A 20,919-nucleotide genomic window follows, 5' to 3' on the forward strand; every position below is an offset into this window, starting at 1 on the left:
CACTTTTGAGTCTGTCTCCTCATGTTTGAGTTTTTCTGATTCTCATTTACGTGGTCCTGTTTTCACATCGTGCATCATCCATTCAATGCCTCATTTTGAAACAGTATATCAACAATTTTGCTCAGTTTTTTTTAACATGTCTTTCCGTCAAGATTTCTTTGTCTGTAGAGATGTTATTCTGCTTCTTTCTTTACTATTATGATAAGTTTTTATGATATTTGACCTTGATAATTTCCTGTTGCTCATTTTTATGTGAAATTAGTTTTCCTATAGTTTAAAAAGAAGCTTGTTTCAGCTGTTTTTCACCTTCATACAGCTGTCCCCTAGAGTGTGTGTGTCTATAGTGTTAACATATATAATGGCTTGCTTTGTGATATTTCGTGGCTCTACTCTCCTTCTCCATGCCTCCTCCAAATAGTTGATTTCTACTCTCCTGTAAATAAATCCTGGCAGGTGGTGTTGAGAATTCACCGGGCTGGGCTGCTCTAGCTTCCGCTGCACCCATGACAGTTCCCTTGCACTGCTGCGATGATTGCAGCCCTTCCTGGTTTCATCCATGCTTCACAATCTGGTCTGATGTGCTTTCCCATTATATTGCTTGGCTATTTTAGCATTTTCACATTCTCGTGGCCATCAGATACCCCCTTGCTTCTATCTCCTTCCTTCTGCACAGATGTCTTCGTGGTACAGGTTCTACAGCTGTTGGTAGGTTCTTCTTGCTAGCTTGTACTTGGGGGTTCTCAGAGATAATTAGTGATTTCATTTTACTGTGAATATTAGACTGGGTTTTTAGTTTGTTTCCTGGTGTAAGCAATGAATTCAGCATTATCTTTCCCCGCATATCTAACTTTGAGGTGCCACTTTTATCGTACACTAGATTTCCATGTAAATTTGGATCTGTTTCTGAATTTTCTTTTCTGTACTGCCGGTTTGTGTCTATTTATGCAGTAGCATCACACTGCGTTAATTATGGAGACTGGTAATATGTTTTACTATATATGGAGGGCAAGTCTCATCTTGTAGTTTTTCTTTTTCAGGGATTTTCTAGCTATTTTTGCATACTTGCTTTTCTAGATAAACTTTAGAATCAAATTGTCCAGCTCTGGGTTAGAAGGGCAGTTTTTGTTCCTTTGATTTGTGCTTACATTAAATTTACAAATTAACTCCAGGAGACCTGTTATCCTCATATATTGAAAGTTTCTGTTTGTTAAAATTTGAACATAACTCTAACTCAGTTGTTTGTGTCTTTGATTAAAAGTCACTTCAAATAAGCTTTACTCCAAAACCATGGGATCTGAGCCTGGAGCTGTTTGGGGTGTGTGTGTGTGTGTGTGTGTGTGTGTGTGTGTGTGTGTGTGTGGTGTGGGAACTTCATTAGTGATTCAATTTTTTTTAATGTTTTTAGGAATATACAGAGTCTCCATTTTTTCTTTATTGACTTTTGGGGAATTGTACATATTCTCCCCTCATATATTGTTCATTTTATTTCTTTGTTTGCCTGTCTGGGTAATTTTTCCTAATAGACCTTATAATTCATCAATTTTCTCTTCATCTTTACCTAATATACTTTTAAGCTTATCTTTTCTATTCCTAAGTTTTTTTTTAGGAAGATTAGCCCTGAGCTAACATCCACTGCCAATCCTCCTCTTTTTGCTGAGGAAGATTGGCCCTGAGCTAACATCTGTGCCCATCTTCCTCTATTTTATATGTGGGACACCTGCCACACTATGACTTGATGAGCGATGTGTAGGTCTGCACCTGGGATCCGAACTGGGGAGCCCTGGGCCACAGGAACAGAGCATGTGAACTTAACAGCTGTGCTACTGGGCTGGCCCCCTTCGAGTCCTAATTTTTAACACTGTATTTTTCATTTTTCATTCTCTCACTCTTTTTATAATCTACTATGTTGTTGCTGTTCCCTTGGATGTTTTTAAGCTTGTCTCATTTATTTCAATATAGCAAACATATTTTAGCCACAATCCCTGACTGATAAACAGTAACTTCAGAAACAATTCGAGGTTCAAGATGTGAATTTTAGTTCTATTCTGCCCCCTGGTGTTGGGCAATTGCAGTCTGCAATTATTAGATTTAAGTTCTCTGGGCCACTCAGTTGACACAATTTGGATGTACATGTTCACTCGAGCACAAGTTTGCTTCTCATTCTTCTTTTCACTGTATTAATTTGGAGTCAATCAGGAAATCAAATACTACTCTGACTATTGAGTAGAAATCAATCCCTATCAAACCATTGAAAGGGCTAGAATGATAGTCAGGAAAAGCTAGAAGTTGCCTGTGGAAATCGGGAAGTTTCAGGATTCTCTGGAAACTGCTCGGAATGACCTAAGTTGCCTGCTGTGATGATACAGATACTTTCTGGAATAAATCTTGAAGCTCTTGGAAAACCTGCAGCCTCTGAAGGCACAGTAGTTCCTTCTACTGGTTTGGCAGAATCTAAAATGGAACATTGCTTGAAAAGAGGTTCTAGAAAATGAAGCTCCCAGGATTCCTGACTCGGTAATATGATGAGGAGAATGGAAAGGAATGAGGATGAATGCTGGTTGCAACAAAAACCCAAAATTCAATATCTAGCACGCTTAAAATGGAGGGTAAGCTTTCCAGGTGGTGGACTAATTGTTTCTACAGTCGAGATTCTTCCTTGCTTTTAATTTCTCTCACCCTATAAAAACAACAGATTCTTCATAGTTTCCTTTTTTTTTTTTTTTTTAGGAAAATGTCCCCCAGGGCAAAAGAGAGGTGGGCTTTCCTTGGTTTTTCTGAGATTTGATTTCATGTAACTCTTCGATGCTTTTAACATGATTTTTAGTTTTATCTCAATGGAAATGCTGATATGAATCATGTATTTTCTTTATCAGTACTGAAAATCCTGTGTTCCTTTTTTTAAAGAGTGAAATGTTATCCATTGGTGGAAGTAGGTAGTGTAACCACTCTTCTTTGTTCTCTCAAATAGATTAAAATGAATAAAACACAATAGTTATGGCACGAAATACATTTTGGAATTAAAAAGGCTCCATAGAGGATTTAATACGCTAAAGGAAAATTGAAGAGTTTTGTTTTAATGAGCTGGAAATCTATGTCGGTATATTTTTTGAGATGGAGATGATTCAGATGCCTTTATTCAGCACAGTTTCTATAAAAGATGTTTCCCCAAACATTCAAAATAAAGGCAAATGATGAGGAAAGAGATTGAAATAGTAAAATAACGTGAGAGATTGGGCTTTTCCAGAAAAAACAATCCAACCACATAATATAAAACAAAATTACTTTTTAAATAAAAATCAGCATAAGACAATCATACCCTTGAGCAGGTCTGAAGAATCAAACTGTCAAGACACAAACATCTTTGAAGAATGATGCAAAAATACAGGATTCTATGTGCCTAGAGCAGTTTGAAATAATGCTTTGCAGCTTCCTGAAGAGTCATGAGGAAAGAATCATTGCACATTGAACCAGATAGTTTCATTGCCAAATAGTTCCCAAAGCTGCATCATTTACAGCCAAAGAGGACTTTAAATCTTTGCAGAATCTGATTCATTAGCAGAAAAAAAATTCTCGTGCCTAGAATAGTTCTGATTAAAAAAATTTTAACCTAGCCAGAAAAAGTTGGTAATGAGTTAAAGACTCTACAATATTGCATGCTATATATATTCGCTTCAGGAGTGCTACAGCATGGTGAATACAAGTTTTCCCTTTTTATTCTACCCACGATTTTTTGTAACGAGAAACACTAAAGTTACTGCTATAGCATTTTATATCTCTTTTTGTGAAGTGCATTGCTATGCTAAGAAATATCTGATGTATAATTTTAAGAAGTAAATTACATGAAAAAATGAACTCTGGGGAACAGTTTCCTTCAAAATTAAAGTCACAAAATTAGTGGAAATGATGGGAATGTATTCACTTTATCATTTAACAGCTATTTGTGAACTTCCTACTGTGTTCCAGGCACCATGTTGTCTATAGCACACTAAAGAAATGGAACTTTACTACTGGAAGGGAAATATCACATTGTTTGCAGTTACCTGTTTCTGCCTTTAAATATTAGTATGGGGAAAATACAAGGCATAATGTAACACATATTTGGGGAATCTAATCCAATTTTGAAGAATCAAAGAAGACTTACCAGAAGAAATGATGCATATGCTGAAATCCAGAAGATGGGAGGTGCAATCTGATCAAAGGCACGGACAGAACAATATGGCTGAGGGGCTATCATTTGCAGTGGCGCACTCATGTTAGATTAATTTGTCTAAAACAATGTTTTATCTTCTCTTTTTTACAACCTTGTTGAGGTATAATTGATATACAAAAAAATTGCACATTTAATGTATACATTTTGATGAGTTTTGACATATGCATACACTGGTGATACCATCACCACAATCAAGACAATAAACATATCCATCATCTCTAAGAAATTTCCTTGTGTCTCTTTGCTTTTGTTTGTGTGTGTATGTGTGTGGCAATAACATTCAACATGAGATCTACCCTCTTAAGTTTTTAAGTACAGGCTATGGTCTGAATGTTTGTGTCTGCCCAAAATTCATATGTTGAAATCCTAAAGCCCAATGTGATAATAGTAGGAGGTGGTGCCTTTGGGAGGTGGTAATATCGTGAGGGTAAAGCCCTCATGATTGAGATTAATTCCTTTGTAAAAGAGGCCCCACAGAGCTCCCTTCTCTCATCCACTATTTGGTCCTGTATCCATGTGAGGATACAAGAAGTCTGCAACAAGAAAGAGGGCCATCCCCTGACTTTGACCCTGATCTAAGACTTCCAGACTCTAGAACTCTGAGAAATAAATTTCTGTTGTCTACAAACTTCCCAGTCTGTGGTATTTTGTTATAGCCTCCTAAACAGACTAAGAAAATACACCACAATATATTGTACAGCAGATTTCTAAAACTTACTCATCTTATATAACTGTCACTTAAGATTCGTTGAGCAGCTCCCCATATCATCCTCCCCACATCTCCTGGCAACCATCATTTGATTTTCTGCCTCTATAAGTTTGGCCTATTAGAGAAATCATGCAATATTTGTCCTTCTGACTGACTTATTTCACTTGGTATAATGTCTTCCAGGTCCATCCATGTTGTCACAAATGGTAAGATTTCCTGCTGTTCTAAGTCTGAATAACATTCCATTGTATGTATAGACCACATTTTCTTTATTCATTCATCCGTCAGTGGACATTTAGGTTGTTTCCACGTCTTGGTTATTATGAGTATTGCTGCAATGAATGTGGGAGTAGAGATACATCTTTGAGATCTTGATTTCAATTATTTTGGATACATACCCATAAGTGGAATTGCTGGATCATATTGTAGTTCTATTTTTAATTTTCCAAGGAAACTCCATACTGTTTTCCATCGTGGCTGCACCATTTCACACTCCCACCAATGGTGTACCAGCATTCCCTTTTCTCTACATCCTCACCAACACTTGTTACTTTGTTGCTGTTGTTGTTTTGTTAATAATTGCCATCCGAACAGATGTGAGATAATATTCTGGTTTTGACTTGCATTTCTTTGATGTCGAGCACCTTTTCATGCATCTCTTAACCATGTGTATGTCTTCTTCAGAGAAATGTCTATTTAGTTTCTTTGCTCATTTTTTTATTTGGATTATTGTATTTTTACTAATGGGTTCTAGGAGTTATAATTTTGGATATTAACCCTTTATCAGCTATATTGTTTGCAAACGTTTTCTCTCATTCTTTAGATTACCTTTTCATTTTGTTGATGGTTTCCTTTGCTATGCAGAAGCTTTTTAGTTTGATGTAGTCCTACTTATTTATTTTTGCTTTTGTTGCCTGGACTTTTGATGTCATATCCAGAAATTCATTGCCCAGGCCAACGTCAAGAGGCTTTTTCTCTCTGTTTGTTTACTTCTATAAGTTTTACAGTTTCAGGTCTTTCATTTAAATCTGATGAGTGGAAAGAAAGAAATATTGAGAAAGTTTGAGGAGGTAAATCAGGACCAGATCACAAAACCATTGTAAATGTATAGATCTTTTTATAGTGTGTCCTGAGAGCTTTTGAAAATCATGAATGGGGGGCCGGCTCCGTGGTCGAGTGGTTAAGTTCGCGGGCTCCACTGTGGCGACCCAGGGTTCAGATCCTGGGCACGGACATGGCACCGCTCACCAGGCCACGTTGAGATGGCGTCCCACATCCCACAACTAGAAGGACATGCAACTAAGATATACAACTGTGTACAGGGGGGGTTTAGGGAGATAAAGCAGGGGGGAAAAAAAGGAAGATTGGCAACAGTTGTTAGTTGTTAGCCCAGGTGCCAATCTTTAAAAAAAAAAAAAAAAAAGAATATGACTGCTCCATGCTGCCTTCCAAAAAAAAAAAAAAAAAAAATCATGAACGATTTTCAAGGAAGGGGAAATGTGTTCAGGTCCATTTCGGAAATAATGAGTTGTATGTGGAGAATTGTTGGAGAGCAGCAGAGCAAGAGTTAGGAACAGGAGCTGGGAGGACATTACACCAATATTGCAAGAAGTTACTGTATTTGAACTAGGGTTGAGACAACTGGAATGAAAAATAATAGAATCGAGTGACATTTACAGAACAGAATCATTAGGATTGGTAGTCATAGGGGCTGCTGGACTCAAGGATAACTGCCAGGTTTCTGACTTGAGCTACTGTGTGGATGGGGGGCTTGTTGCTGACAGAGGCAAATGATGAGGAGCAGGGCTTTTGGGGAGGAGAGGAGAGGTCAGTATTTTCAAATGTGTTACTGTATTTGAACTAGGGTTGAGACAACTGGAATGAAAAATAATAGAATCGAGTGACATTTACAGAACAGAATCATTAGGATTGGTAGTCATAGGGGCTGCTGGACTCAAGGATAACTGCCAGGTTTCTGACTTGAGCTACTGTGTGGATGGGGGGCTTGTTGCTGATAGAGGCAAATGATGAGGAGCAGGGCTTTGGGGGAGGAGAGGAGAGGTCAGTATTTTCAAATGTGTGCTTGAGTTCTGCATGGACAGGTAAGTTAAGATTGAAAGCAGCAGGTGTGTACATGTGTGTGGATTCCAGGCAAGAAGTCGGCACTGAGAACACAAATTTGGAGGCAGTTGGGCTGTGAATGGCACCTGAAGCACCACCCTTTGACTACAGCAGTAGCAGTGGGTGTCCAGAGAGTACACAAAGAGGCCCCGGGACAGAATCCCTAGCAACACTCTTGTGTAAGAAATAGCTCTAGAAAAGGAACCTGAAAAGAAGACTGAGCAACCAAAAGGATGGGAGAAAACAGAGAGAGAGTGAAATCAGGAGAAAAGAGCAAGAAAGGAAGGTGTGTTCCTCACTCCTCAAGGCTTGAGAAATTACCTCACACCTGTGAGGATGGCTATTGCCAAAAAAATCAAAAGATAACAAGTGCCAGGAGGATGTGGAGAAATTGGAAACCTCGGGCACTGTTGGTGTGCAAACAAAATGGTGCAGTCACTATGGAAAACAGTATGGAGTCTCCACAAAAAATTAAAAACAGAATGACTGTACGATCCAGAAATCACACTTCTAGATACCCATGCAGAATATATATATCTAAAGGAAATGAAAACGGGATCTCATAGAGATCTCTGCACTCCTGTGTTTGTTGCAGCATTATTCACAATAGTCAAGGCATGGAAAAAACCTAAATGTCAATTCTGATCAAAGAGTGGATAAAGAAAGTGTGGTATAAACACCCAATGGAATATCATTCAGCCTTAAAATAGAAGGATATCCCTCTATTTTATGTGACAACATGGATGAACCTGGTGGACATTATACTAAGTAAAATAAATCAGACACGGACAAAGACTGCATGGTAGCACTTATGTGAGATGTCTAAAGTAGTGAAACTCATGGAAACAGAGGAGAATGGCAGTTGCCATGGACTGAGGGTTGGGGGGAAACAGGGAGTTGCTGTTCAACAGGTATAAAGTTCCAGTTATGTAAAACGAATAAATTCTAGAGACCTGTTGTGCAACATTTTGCCTATGGATAACAATATCGGATTGAACACTTAAAAATATATTAAAGGGATAGGTCTCATGTTAATTGTTCTTACTACAATAAAACAAAAAAAGAGGCAGCCTGGACATGAGGGCTTGCTGAGTCTGAACTACACCTTTGTTTAGCTGTGGGCAAGTGATTATCTTCTCTGTGATGCAAATCCTCATCTGTAAAATGGGGATGATAAAAATGATACATATTCTGAAAGGCCGTTATGAAGATTGAATGAGTTAATGTTGTAACATGCTTAGGAGAGTACTTGAAGCACAGTAGGTGCTTCATAAGTGTTTGAATAAATGAAATTTCAAGTAAAGTAAGGACTGAACTTGTCTCCCGGAATTCGATGTGCAGTGAGAGCGAGTCGCAGGAGGGAGGGTGTAATGAGGCGGGGGCAGCAGTCAAAGGACGATGAGTTGAAGAGACAGTGAAGTGAGGAGAGTGAGTTTGAAGCAGATGGAGGCTGAGGGAACAGCCTAATCTGTGTGCTTGAGGGGGTGGGGTATTGCTGAAGGATGGGAGGAGTGAATCCCGCAATTTCTAATAGGAAGGAGCCAGGAAAGATCCCCCACAAATTATTGTTTCCTTTTACACCTTGGTTCTCTGGAAATTGCTATTTTCAGTGAAAATTATACCAAGTGCAGTGTTAGGAGACCAGATTTTTGGTGTCATTTTTGCCACAGACTTAACAGCATGAATATTGAGCAAATCACTACGTCCCCCAGAACCTTTGTATTTCCATCCATAAACATGGCCATGTGAGGCTACATGCCGTGTATCTTGAGTTACATCTAGATTTATTAATATTCCCAGTGTTGTTTGGCTCACAGTCTTTGAGGTACTTAGCATTGCGTGCCTATAAGAGGGCGAGTCTCACATCTTTTGAAATAGAACACTCTGCCATCTCAATTACTAAAAAGCTCTCACTTAAAGACTTTATGACATTAATCATATCTCAAAGTTTAATAAGAATTTCATGGCATCCGTGATATCATTTGACGTATCTTGAGGAGTGGTGATTACAAGGCTCAGGCTAGGACCAAGGATCAGAGTATATCACAAAATTAGACTTAGGAATTAAATAACTGTTTAATTATAATCAGATAAGGAGATGTAAACCTTATTATTAATATATAAGGAAGTCAGAGAAGAAAATACTGAGCTAATACATCTGTTGTGGCATAGCAGCAGAGCCTCACAGAAATAGCATTAGTTTTATAGTCAGAAGACCTGCCTTGAAATCCTAGCTTGCTTTTGCCCCTGACTAACTAGCCATGTAGCCTTAGACAGACCTCTTGCCCCTTCAAAACATGACTTGATTGGAGAAAAAGATGGTTCATGACCTTTACCATTATATACTTTGTGCCTACTCCATTCCAGCCATGGTGGTAAGCATGGTCTTCAGCAACCAGCGAGATAGACATGGCCTTGGACCTCATGGACATTCAATCTAATGTGGAAGAAAGGACAAAACAACAACAACAAGGAAATGTACACATCCATTACATAATGTCAAAGAGCTGAGCGGGCTACAGTGGTCATGATGATCAGGGATGGCAGGTGAGAAGTCAACATTTCAGCAGATACTTGGAGGAGACAGTCATGAGAGGAACCTAAGGAGTAGACTTCTGAGCACAGAAATCATTCTGTACCAGTGTCATGAGGCAGGAAACAGCTTAACTCTATTCAAGGAGCTGAAAGATGAACAGTGTGCCTGATGGGGTCTAAGAAGAGAGGTGTAGTTAAGAGCCCTCTCACAGAGGGACTTGTCAACTGTCATCAGAACATTCATCCTAAGAGCAGTGGAACCTCTAAGGACCTCCCAGTTCTTAACATTCTCTGATTTTGTGACTACTTTTTTTAATCCCCTTTTTTCTCTGTTGAATATCCTTGAATTTCAATACCTGACAGTTAAGGTGGAGATAGAGGGTAATGATAAATATGCTGGAAGTTCTTCCATGTGGCATTATGTTGGCTTAACAAGTAGAAACATTATTTTTGAATGAGTATTCCAAGCTTCATTCTTTGGCCACTCAGATGGCCAAGAAAAGTTCTAGCTAGTCCTCACAGCCTGATTTTAGAGATGCAGAATCCTTAGTGGGAGATGCCAAGCAGTCAGGAGGGGGGATTTGCAGAAGAAAGAGCCAAAGTTTTACCTGGCTCTGCTTGTGATTCTCTTCTGCCCCCAACTTGCCTCTTCTTCCTCTCTCATCCCAGTGCTGTCCTCCTTTTCCCTCCTCCTTTCTAACTTAAGTAAGAAGTAGCCAAGTTAATTGAAAGCCTGCCAAGACCTATGGTGGCCCTTAGGAGAAGTCCTGGAGGGATGCTGTGTGCATGCCTGCTTGCGTGCTTTGGTGCACGTGAGGATGTGTCTCTGTATTGAACTATTGTGAGGATGGGAGAAGATGAGGAGGTTGGAGGTAGAACACGAAGGAAGAAATGCTTGTATAAAGGTCTGATGATCTGAACCATGGTTTGAATGCAAGTTTTCCCCCTATACCATATCAATAAAAATCTTATGAATAAATTTATTTGTCATGCACGGCTGGAAAAATAAATAGAATTGTAGACTGTGTAGACACGCTTTTAGATATATAAGAGTTTTTAAATCACTTGGTTCAACTTCACTTGACAGATGAGGATAATAGGGCCTAGCAATACTTAGGCCATGATCCCAGTTACACAGTGGATTGGTGTAAAGTTTGGGTCAAGAAACAGTGTAACTGGTTCAGTATTCTTTACACTTTCTTATGCTGCCTTTCAGCCCCAATGAACTCACTTTTGAAAATGAAATTTAAATAAGCAGGAAGATCACACATATCTGGTAAAAATGTAAGATCTGACATCAGGTCAACCAGGCCACAATCCCTCACCAGACTGCAATTTAGAGAATTACCCTTGGTAAGTCTCCTTGAGTCAAGTCTTTTTATTTTCAAAAAGGCAGTAGTAATACCTACCTGGACAGGCCATCGTGGTCACATGAAAGCACAATCACAACACAGGTTCAATGCGACTTATTATTGTATCTAAAGTAGCAGGAAAGACATTTAGAACTGATTTTTCTGTAGGTGTAACCACACAATATTGTTCAAACGCATTAGTGGATGTTGTTGAGATACAGAAGGTTTTTATAAGGTGATGAGATGTGACATCTCCTGAGTGAGACCAGCATGATGAGGTGAGCCCAGAAAACAAAGAAGCACACAAACACAGAGGAGGAAAGATCAGGGCAAGCCCAGAGAAGAGAAGAGTCAATGAAGTCAACCCAAGGCCCTCAGAATTCAGGGGCTCCTCTGCTGGTCTGACCACCATCACACAGCAAGAATGGAAACGGGGATTGCAACGGAGGTCTTTCTGAAGGACAGAGAGGAGACTGGCTGCAACTGGACTCCTAATTGAAGAATCCAAAGGGACATGGACCGAAAGATGCTCTGAGCAGCCACAGCCCCAGCCCAGCACGTTGTATTTACCAGATTCTTTACACTTCTCTGTGTTCAAGAACTATTGCAAACCATTATTACTATTATTTGCTGCTTATTGGAGATGAATACCTATCCTGAAAAGTGGTTCTGTTACTGGCTTTACTAATTTCATGTGCCTGTCCGAGTCGTGTCATAGCACAGATGGAGCACTTTCAGGTGAGGTCACCAACGCATAGTCTGTGATCCTTGAGAAGTCAAGATGAGTTATGTCACTGCAAGCTGACTGGCTGACAATCAGTGAACAAATAGAGGTCCTAGTTTCAAAAATGCAAAGAAGACATAATTTACAACCTATAAACTGGTAACTTGTTATTGGTTTTTTTAGCATTAATTGAGAACTCATTGTTAAAATGAACACATGAGATTTAGAAAATAGGTTAAAAGTAGTCAGTTTAATCCATGTTTCTTCTTCCTTGACATGGTAAACAGAACTCCTGGTCAGAGAAATCAGGTATATTTGGATTTTAGGAATTTTCACATACGTAGACGGTGAATTTGGAATTGGTTGAAATGACAGTATCCATGGAGATCTGATTAATGGATTATATCACACCAGAAGATGCTCCCTTGGAAAGTTCCTCAGAACTCTGTCCTGTTTCTTATTTTTATCACTTAATTTAAAATACAGTGTAGAATGTTCAACAAATAATTTTAGAACTGATTTTTATACACTATGCAATTTGCTAAGCACTAGCCATTTGAAAGTGAATGAGGAATAGTTCTAAATCTCAAATATCTCATAGTGTATTAGATTCTTTAAAAGTATAAATTGCACACACGCAGAGGCATCAAATATTTGGAATACTGCATGTCCACTATACCCCTAGTAGCAATTAAAGAAATGCAAATTAAAACAAGATTTTAATTTTTTTGCCTAACAACATTTCCTAGTCTGCATCTTTTATTTTAACAGCATTATAGCATATAAAAGCATATATAGCATTTCATTAGAAATGGTTCTGTGTATGTTGTAATTGAGTCATATTATTAATTGTTATTGTCATTTAGATAAAGGATTTCAATGATTTGTTTAAAAGTTATTCAGGATCAATGCAAATGATAACCTTCTGAAGAACAGAGAGAGACAACATACCACATGCAGCCCTTTACATCTTTGATGTCCTCCTCTAGCTCATGTCACTATGTAAGAAATCATGTGTGGCTGTTTATTACTTACCATTTGAAGATCATGAAATTAAGACTTCGACACAGCTCCTGTGATCCTGAGCCCTTGCTCAGTGTGGTTTCCATGTTGCATTGTATTCTATTCCTTTACCCAGTGTGGTTTTCCAGGGCTCCTAATGATGTGCTGAGGGAATGAATGAAGCTAAACTGAATAGACTATCCACTCTATTTTTATGAATGAGACAAGAAATCAGTAAATAAATGGGTGATCACTGGCTACAGACTATATTTCACTAGGCTTTTGTCTGATTTATTAAGTAATTAGTTATATGAACTGCTTCACAACACATGTATATTGCTTTCTGTGGCCCATGGCACGTGTCCATAAGAGAGGCCTTAACTTGCGAAGGATTATCCTGAAGCACTTAAAAAAAAAGTCAAAGGAAATAGAGTTTCATGAAATGAATTCCACTGGAGTTTTCACTGGAATATTAATAACCTTTTTCCCTCAGACTAGACACATTTAGCTTGATTATACCTCCCGCCTCCACCACCCAGACGCCCCTCTCTCCCCGCATGCTGCATACCAATTCCTCACCTGCAGGCATCTCTGGACCAGAGCTGGTGGTCCGGGACCTGGTGTGAAAGCGGAATCACTGCCTCACTTATTATTCTTCAGAGAACAGTATTCACATCTCTCCCTATAAATGTCAGAAGTCCTTTTCGTACATTTGAGAGGAAAAAAAAAAACATATCCAATGACTGTGCAAAAAAATTAAGAACAGATTTTCTCCTTTTATTTGATGCTGGGGAATTGCAAAGCAAAAACCTTCCTCTGCTTCCTTGTCATCTTGGAAGCAGAGAAGGAGCAAGTGGGCACTTCTCCCCTGGGCAGGATTGAAGGTGATCCTGGGGAAATGGGTTGGACTGTGTCTCTTGATGGCAGGGGAAATGCTTGTCCTTTGACCATGAGCTTCAGTCCGGGCCTTCTCTGCCCATTTCTTATGCACTGGGCACTTTGAAATGTTGGCTATTTAAATATTTAATATTCCTGATGATACTACCATCAAATTGTTGATAAAAGGGATTCTGAAGTTGAAGAGCTTAAGTGACTTTCTAGGATCACAGAGTTTTTAAATTGAAGAGCTGAGATATGAACCAAGGTTTTGCTGACTCCAAGCTTGTGTTCTTTCTGATTAGAGTGTCTCCTGTCGTTATCCAAGGCTTGGGCTTTTTCTGTCCACCTGATTGGTTGCTCCGAGAATATTGGCCAATTGAAAACAAATGGATAAAAATTAGACTATTGGTGGTGAACATGATGCAATCTATGCAGAAACTGAAATATAATAACGTACACCTGAAATTTACACAATGTTATAAGCCAATATGACCTCAATTAAAAAGCAACAACAGAAAAACTTTCTCCTATTCCTTTTCCTATATAAACTTTGGGTTTTATTTTGTTATTTTGTTTTGCAACATCCTTTTTTGAAAGCCAGAATGTAAGTGAACAATTAGGAAGAGATTGCAATGAGCACCCGTCCCTTCTGAATACTGTCTGTACACACACACACACACACATAAATGATATGGAAGAGTTCTTCCATGGTTCCTGATGATCAGAAAGGAATTTTGGGGACCAGCTGGGTGGCTCAGTGGTTAAGTTCTCACATTCTGCTTCAGCTGCCTGGGGTTCACTGGCTTAGATCCCAGGTGCGGACATGGTACCACCTGACAAGCCATGCTGTGGAAGGCATCCCGCATAAAGGAGAGGAAGATGGGCACTGATGTTAGCTCAGGGCCAGCCTTCCTCAGCAAAAAGAGGAGGACTGGCAGCAGTTAGCTCAGGGCAAATCTTCCTCAACAAAAAAAGAAAAAGGAAGTTTTGTAATAACACGTGAAGTTAACTAACATTGCTGAATTTAGATTTTTTCTCTTTTTCATATCTTTTTTACTTTGAATATGTGCAACTAGCAATACAAAATTCCTATTAATGTATCATCTAGCATATTTTTAGAATTCCCAAATATTATGATTTCTACTCCTTTTTTCTGGTGAGGAAGATTTGCCCTGAGCTAACATCTGTGCCAATCTTCCTTCATTTTGTATGTGGGTCACCACCACAGCATGGCTGACAAGTGGTGTAGGTCCGTGCCTGGGATCTGAACCTGCAAACCTGGGCTGCTGAAGCGGAGAGTGCCAAACTTAACCACTATGCCTTGGGGCCAGCCCCTGTGATTTCTACACTTTGATGGGAAATTGTTCAATGTAATGGCAAAGTGAAAGGAGTTTTAATGGTATTTTGCAAGGAGTCATAGTAATTTCCAGATTCTGCTCAGTGCTCCTCAGCCTGAATTTCCTTGTAGAGCTACACAGACAGGACCATGTGGCGAGGACAACTCTAGGGTCCTGCAGAACAACCAAAAAAAATCTCTAGTTAGTACTGCTCCTTTTCCATCTTTAACTGAGATATTGGAAGCTAAAAAGATAAAAAAAGATAAAGAAGTGAACATCCATGCCCTCTGGGAACAATTATGTAATGTTTAAGATGTGACGAAAATAATGTTTTAAAAGAAATACAGAATTAGTCTAAATCAAGTAGAAAAAGGGAATATACATTATCCTAGCTGATGAATCAGTAAAAAATACACATACACACACAAATGAAACCCTCTATCCCCCATACCTACCACACACATGCCCAAAATAGACATGAACAGTCCTGATGTAGGAGTATTTAATTAATTGACAGACCTTGGCTCTGCTCCGGATGCATTTATGGTATAAGACAAGTTTGGCTCTGGTCGCCCTTTAAAACCCAAGCCTGCCCCTGTCCAAATAGTGAAGATCTGTAGAATCAGCTGACTCTACTATCCTTTTTCAAATTAAGTGTTAATCAACCACTAAATGTTTATATTGATAGCTGGGTCATGGTATTTTCATTTAATAGGAATTTTGATGATTCTCAAGAGCCCTGAAAGAAAAAAAATTAATGTTCTTCTATCTCTTTCAGGATGTGTGCTGGAATTATCCTCTTGAGTTCACTTTTTTGTTTTTCTAATCAGGACAGCCATACAGGTCAGAGGTGGGCTCCGTAGACCAGCAGAGTGAGCCATATAGCTGCAGAGAACTCCAACACTCCTCCTCATTCTAGACACACTTTCATTGAAGGTTTTGCCTCCAAAGTTTAGGTTGCAAATGAGAGAGAGCAATCAATGACCCATTTCCTGCTAGTGTTGTGAAACAGATCCAACAACAGATCGTGAACATAATACTCTACATAAATCCTTTGGTGGGTGCTATGGACTGAAGTTTTGTGCCTGCCCCTCAATTCATATGTTGAAATCCTAAAGCCCAATGTGATGATGTTGAGGGGGGTGCTTTGCTGGGTGATTAGGTCATAAGTTTGGAGCCCTCTTGAATGGCATTAGTACCCTTATAATGAGACGTCAGAGCGCTCCCTTGCCCCTTTCTGCCATTTGAGGACCCAGCAAAAGAGGGCCATCTGTGAACCAGGAAGAAGACCCTCACCAGATACTGAATCTGCCGGCACCTTGCTCTTCCAGCCTCCATAACTGTGAGAAATAAAATTCTGTTGTTTATATGCTGCCAATCTGTGGTATTGTTATAGTAGCCTGAATGGGCTAAGACAGGGGGGTTCGTTTTTAGTTTCTACATAATAGGACATTGGCCCTTAAAGTGGCCTTTGGCCAATCACTCACTGATTGGTCATCCTGAACAAATGGTCTATTAGTTCTATAATTACTAGTAAGGAAGGAAAAGTTAATGAAGTAAAATTTTGGCTTAACCACAGGGAATAAGGAAAACCTAGACTTGAGTTACTGACATTGCAATGGTGGCTGCTGTTCAACTTGGTAGTGGAAGGAGCAAGGAGCTGAGAAGCATCGTCAGAAGAAATGAAGTCTACGGTAACAATAGTCACTATTTCCCATGGCTGAGAGCGTACTCAGAAGTCTACGGACTGAACTTAGGCTGCTTCTCTGATGACAAAGGGCCTTTACTAGAACGAGGAGCATGTGTACCTCTAAACTGAAAAGGACCAACCTCTCTCTCTGCCACACATTTTCCCCGTATTGTGACTGCGTTCACAATACCTTTATAGTGTTTAAACATGTCCTGTGGACATCTAGCATTATCTCAACATGCTTAGCTCCTTGGTATAATTTTCTTAGGATTTTTAAAAACCTCTGTCCTGCATGGTTCCATAGCCAAAACACAGCACTATAACCATGAAACCATCATACCGCAGGATAGTATTGTTGACCTGGTGAATATGCGCTAAAATACATGTCTGCGTTTTAGTTTTCTCTTGCTACCATACAAATTACCACACTGTTAGTAGCTTCATACAGCACACGTTTGTTGTCTTGCAGTTCTGTAGGTCATAAGACCCACTGGCTGGGTTGGTTGCTTTGCTCTGAGTCTGTGTAGCTGAATCAGGACGTCAACAGGGCTGCGTTCCCTTCTGGAGCTTCTTGGGGAGAATCAGCTTCTGGGTTCATTCAGGCAGCTCCAGGACTGAGGTCCCTGGTTCCCTGCTGGTTCTCAACTGGGGCTGCCTGTGTCCCCAGAGACCTCTCCCTTGTCCTTGCACCTAGCCGCTTTGTTTCAGAACCAGCAGCCTGGGGCGATGCAATCCTGGGCGAGCAGACAGGTGATTGCCTCAATCCTATCAAAGCTGAGAATGAGGAAGTGATAATTCCCAAAGAAAAAGTCACAGTGACCAGAAAATGACAGAGTAGATGCAGAACAGGCAAGACTGGATATTTTCAGGGTTTTTAGGTTTTCCATCAGTTGATTGCTAAAGGCCATTGCTAAGGACTCCTTTGTGAGGATCTGCAGGTAAATTTGGCTACTAAGAGGCATCTCAATCAAATGTCTTTGTCTCCATACCCCACCTCTGAATTGTATTTCAATCCTAGTACTGTTTTACCCTCAAGTAAACAAATGTCTCTTCTGCGAGTCTCAAAATCTCTTTTAATAGTTGAGGATGGTGTATCATACTAGTTGATTTTGCCACAAGAACTTGTAACCAAGGGTTTCAACCACAGCTATTTGTTCTACTCGAATTCTCTGTTCTCTGGGCTTGTCCAGGGTTCACCTGGGGTCCCTCTCCTCTCAGCTGATTCCTTTCTCGGTGGCCAAATGTATTCTATGGCATCTAGAAAATTAAATTTAACAAGACACAGATTTCCCTAAGTCGCACATGCCTCTTCACCTTTTAAAGTTTTCACAAAGTGTAGTGCAGACCACTGTAATATTTGGGGCAGAGCTGATAATAGACGGAGGATTAAAAGTAAATTCTCTCTACATTTTTGTCTTTGATCCCAGTGACACAAAGGCCTGGAGCCCCGACTACTGATCCTTCTGAAGGGATTTTGGCTTAGATAACATATTGATGCTGTGCCCCAGGTCTCCAGTGAACGCTGTCAAATTAGCAGGAGTCACTAAAACATATCGGCTGGCAGGTGAGTCTTTGTTCCGAAGAATGACAGCCCTGCAGAGCCACTCCAACTTTTCTGACACCCCAAGGGTGGGTGTTGACATCCTGTTGTCGATGCTAGATGAGAAGTATGATTCCCAGTGGGTATGGTTTGCCGCATGTAGGAGATCACATGGTGAATGATTGAAAAATCTCTGCTGTGTGCACGCTGAATCTTCCATGGTAGGGAGATGGGGAACCAGTTTTGTACATGCTGTGCTAGCCCGGTTGATGAGGGCCATATAGTTGAAAAAGCAATGTGCCTGCAAGTGTATGTGTATTCACGCATGCATTCCTGTGCATGTATACATGTAAATAGCATACATATGTGTGTGCGTACAGTTTGTATGCTATTCTGTTATCCTGGATTTTTCTCCCCCCTTTATTTGACTAACTTCCACTACTTTAAAGATGCATACTCCCCACCTCAGCTAGAAAGACCCATACATGCCCTGCCTCTTTCAGGCTCAAGTGGCACTTCCCCAGGCTCTGTAGCCCACTGCGTTTAATTTTGGTCCAGTGCGCACCACATTGTGTTGTGAGTACTGTTCTTTTTTCTTTAATCTACATTGTCCATATTTAGCTGAGTCCTGAGCACAGAGAAGGTCCTCAAAATACTTGAGTGAATGAAGAATGAACCAAATAAAACAAGAGGCATATTCACACAATTCTACTATCCTAAGAAATCCACCTAGTTTCCTGCTTCCCACTCTCAGACCTTGTCATGAAGCAAACACAATTTTGTGACAGCAGAAGAACGGATACAGTCACTTTTTGAAAAAACGTGTTTTATCATAAACATTTTTTAGTGCTAGCCTTTATATAAATCATTCATAAAAATCAATGCAGTCTTCCTGGTATCTTGCCTTCTTAAATACTTCACTGTGCCTCTCAGTCCAAACACTACAACTAACCGGTGAGGCAGGCTGCTGTCAGTAGCTCTGCGTTGTCAGGAAGAGGACAAAGTGGGCATGGAATGTGGCTTGTCTCAGGGTGTCATGGAGTTGGGTCTAAAAAGGCTTGGGCCAAGATCAATGTCATGAAAATTTTCTCCTACATTTTCTTGTCAGAGTTTTACAATTTCAGGTCTCATGTTTAAGTCTTTAGTCCATTTTGAGTTGATTGTTGTGGATGGTGTAAGATAAGGGTCTAATTTTATTCTTTTGCATGTGGATATCCATTCCCAACACACCTCTTGAAGAGACTGTCCTTTCCCCATTGTGTGTTCTTGGCTCCCTTGTTAAAGATCAGGTGACCATCTATGTCTGAGATTATTTGTAGGCTCTCTGTTCTATTCCGTTGGTCTATATATCTGTCTTGTTCCAGGATCATGCTGCTTTAATTACTGTAACTTTGGAATATATTTTGAAGTCAGGGAGTGTGAGGCCTCCAGCTTTGCTCTTCTTGCTCAGGATTGTTTCATATTCAGGGTCTTCTGCAGTTCCATATGAATTTGAGGATTATTTTTTTTTTCTCCTGTTGTAAAAAATGCCATAAGAGTCTTGATAAGGACTGCATTGAATCTCTGGGTCACCTTGTGTAGTATGGACATTTTAACAATATTAAGTCTTCCAATCCATGAACATGGGATGTCTTTCCACTTATTTGTGTCGTCTTTGATTTCTTTCAACAGTGGCCTTGGCAACAGTTTCCTGGATATGACACCAAAAGCACAAGCAACAAAAGCAAAATAGACAGGTGGGTCTGCATCAAACTAAAAAGCTTCTGAACAGCAAAGGAAAAGATAAACAGAGTGAAAATGCAACCTACGGAATGGTAAAAAATTGGGGCCAGCCTGGTGGTGCAGCAGTTAAGTGCACACGTTCCACTTCTGCAGCCCGGGGTTCACCAGTTCGGATCCTGGGTGCAGACATGGCACTGCTTGTCAAGCCATGCCGTGGTAGGCATCCTACATATAAAGTAGAGGAAGATGAGCATCGATGTTAGCTCAGGGCCAGGCTTCCTCAGCAAAAAGAGGAGGATTGGCAGCAGATGTTAGCTCAAGGCTAATCTTCCTCAAACAACAAAACAAAAAAATATTTGCAAACCACATATCTGATAAGGGGTTAATATCCAAAATATGTAAGGAACTCTTACAATTTAATAGCAGGAAACTGTATTAAAAAATGAACAAAGGAACCAAATATGTCTTCTTCCAAAGAAGACGTAAAAATGGCCGACAGGTATGTGAAAAGGTGATCAGCATCATTAATCATCAGGGAAATGCAAGTCAAAACCACAATGAGATGTCACTTCACACCTGTGAGGATGGCCGTTATTGAAAAGACAAAAGGAAAGTGTTTTTTTTTTTTTTTTTAAAGATTTTATTTTTTTCCTTTTTCTCCCCAAAGCCCCCCGGTACATAGTTGTATATTCTTCGTTGTGGGTCCTTCTAGTTGTGGCATGTGGGACGCTGCCTCAGCGTGGTTTGATGAGCAGTGCCATGTCCGCGCCCAGGATTCGAACCAACGAAACACTGGGCCGCCTGCAGCGGAGCGCGCGAACTTAACCACTCGGCCACGGGGCCAGCCCCAAAAGGAAAGTGTTTTTGAAGACGTGGAGAGAAGGGAACACTTGTGCAATGTTGGGAAGGTAAATTGGCTCAGCCACGATGGAAAACAGTATGGATTTTCCTCACAAAATTGAAAATGGAACTCCTATTGATCCAACAACCCCAGTTTTGGATATATGCACAAAGGAAATGAAAACACCATCTCAAAGAGATCTCTGCACTCACATGTCCATTGCAGCATTATTCACAACATCCATAGTATGGAAAAAA

At 40.0% G+C, this 20,919-nt stretch overlaps 1 long non-coding RNA gene across 1 annotated transcript in view; it reads left to right on the forward strand.

Moving 5' to 3' along the window:
• LOC123281459 (uncharacterized) overlaps nt 1–20,418 on the forward strand; it is a 184,224-nt gene extending 163,806 nt beyond the window's left edge. Inside the window, exons 2-3 of the long non-coding RNA XR_011498858.1 lie at nt 17,987–18,123; nt 19,771–20,418. This is a non-coding gene — a long non-coding RNA (uncharacterized lncRNA). The remainder of the gene's footprint in view (nt 1–17,986; nt 18,124–19,770) is intronic.
• Nucleotides 20,419–20,919: the final 501 nt, after the last annotated feature.

The sequence above is a fragment of the Equus asinus genome, chromosome 27 (genome assembly GCF_041296235.1).
Source record: "Equus asinus isolate D_3611 breed Donkey chromosome 27, EquAss-T2T_v2, whole genome shotgun sequence".
Taxonomy (NCBI): domain Eukaryota; kingdom Metazoa; phylum Chordata; class Mammalia; order Perissodactyla; family Equidae; genus Equus; species Equus asinus.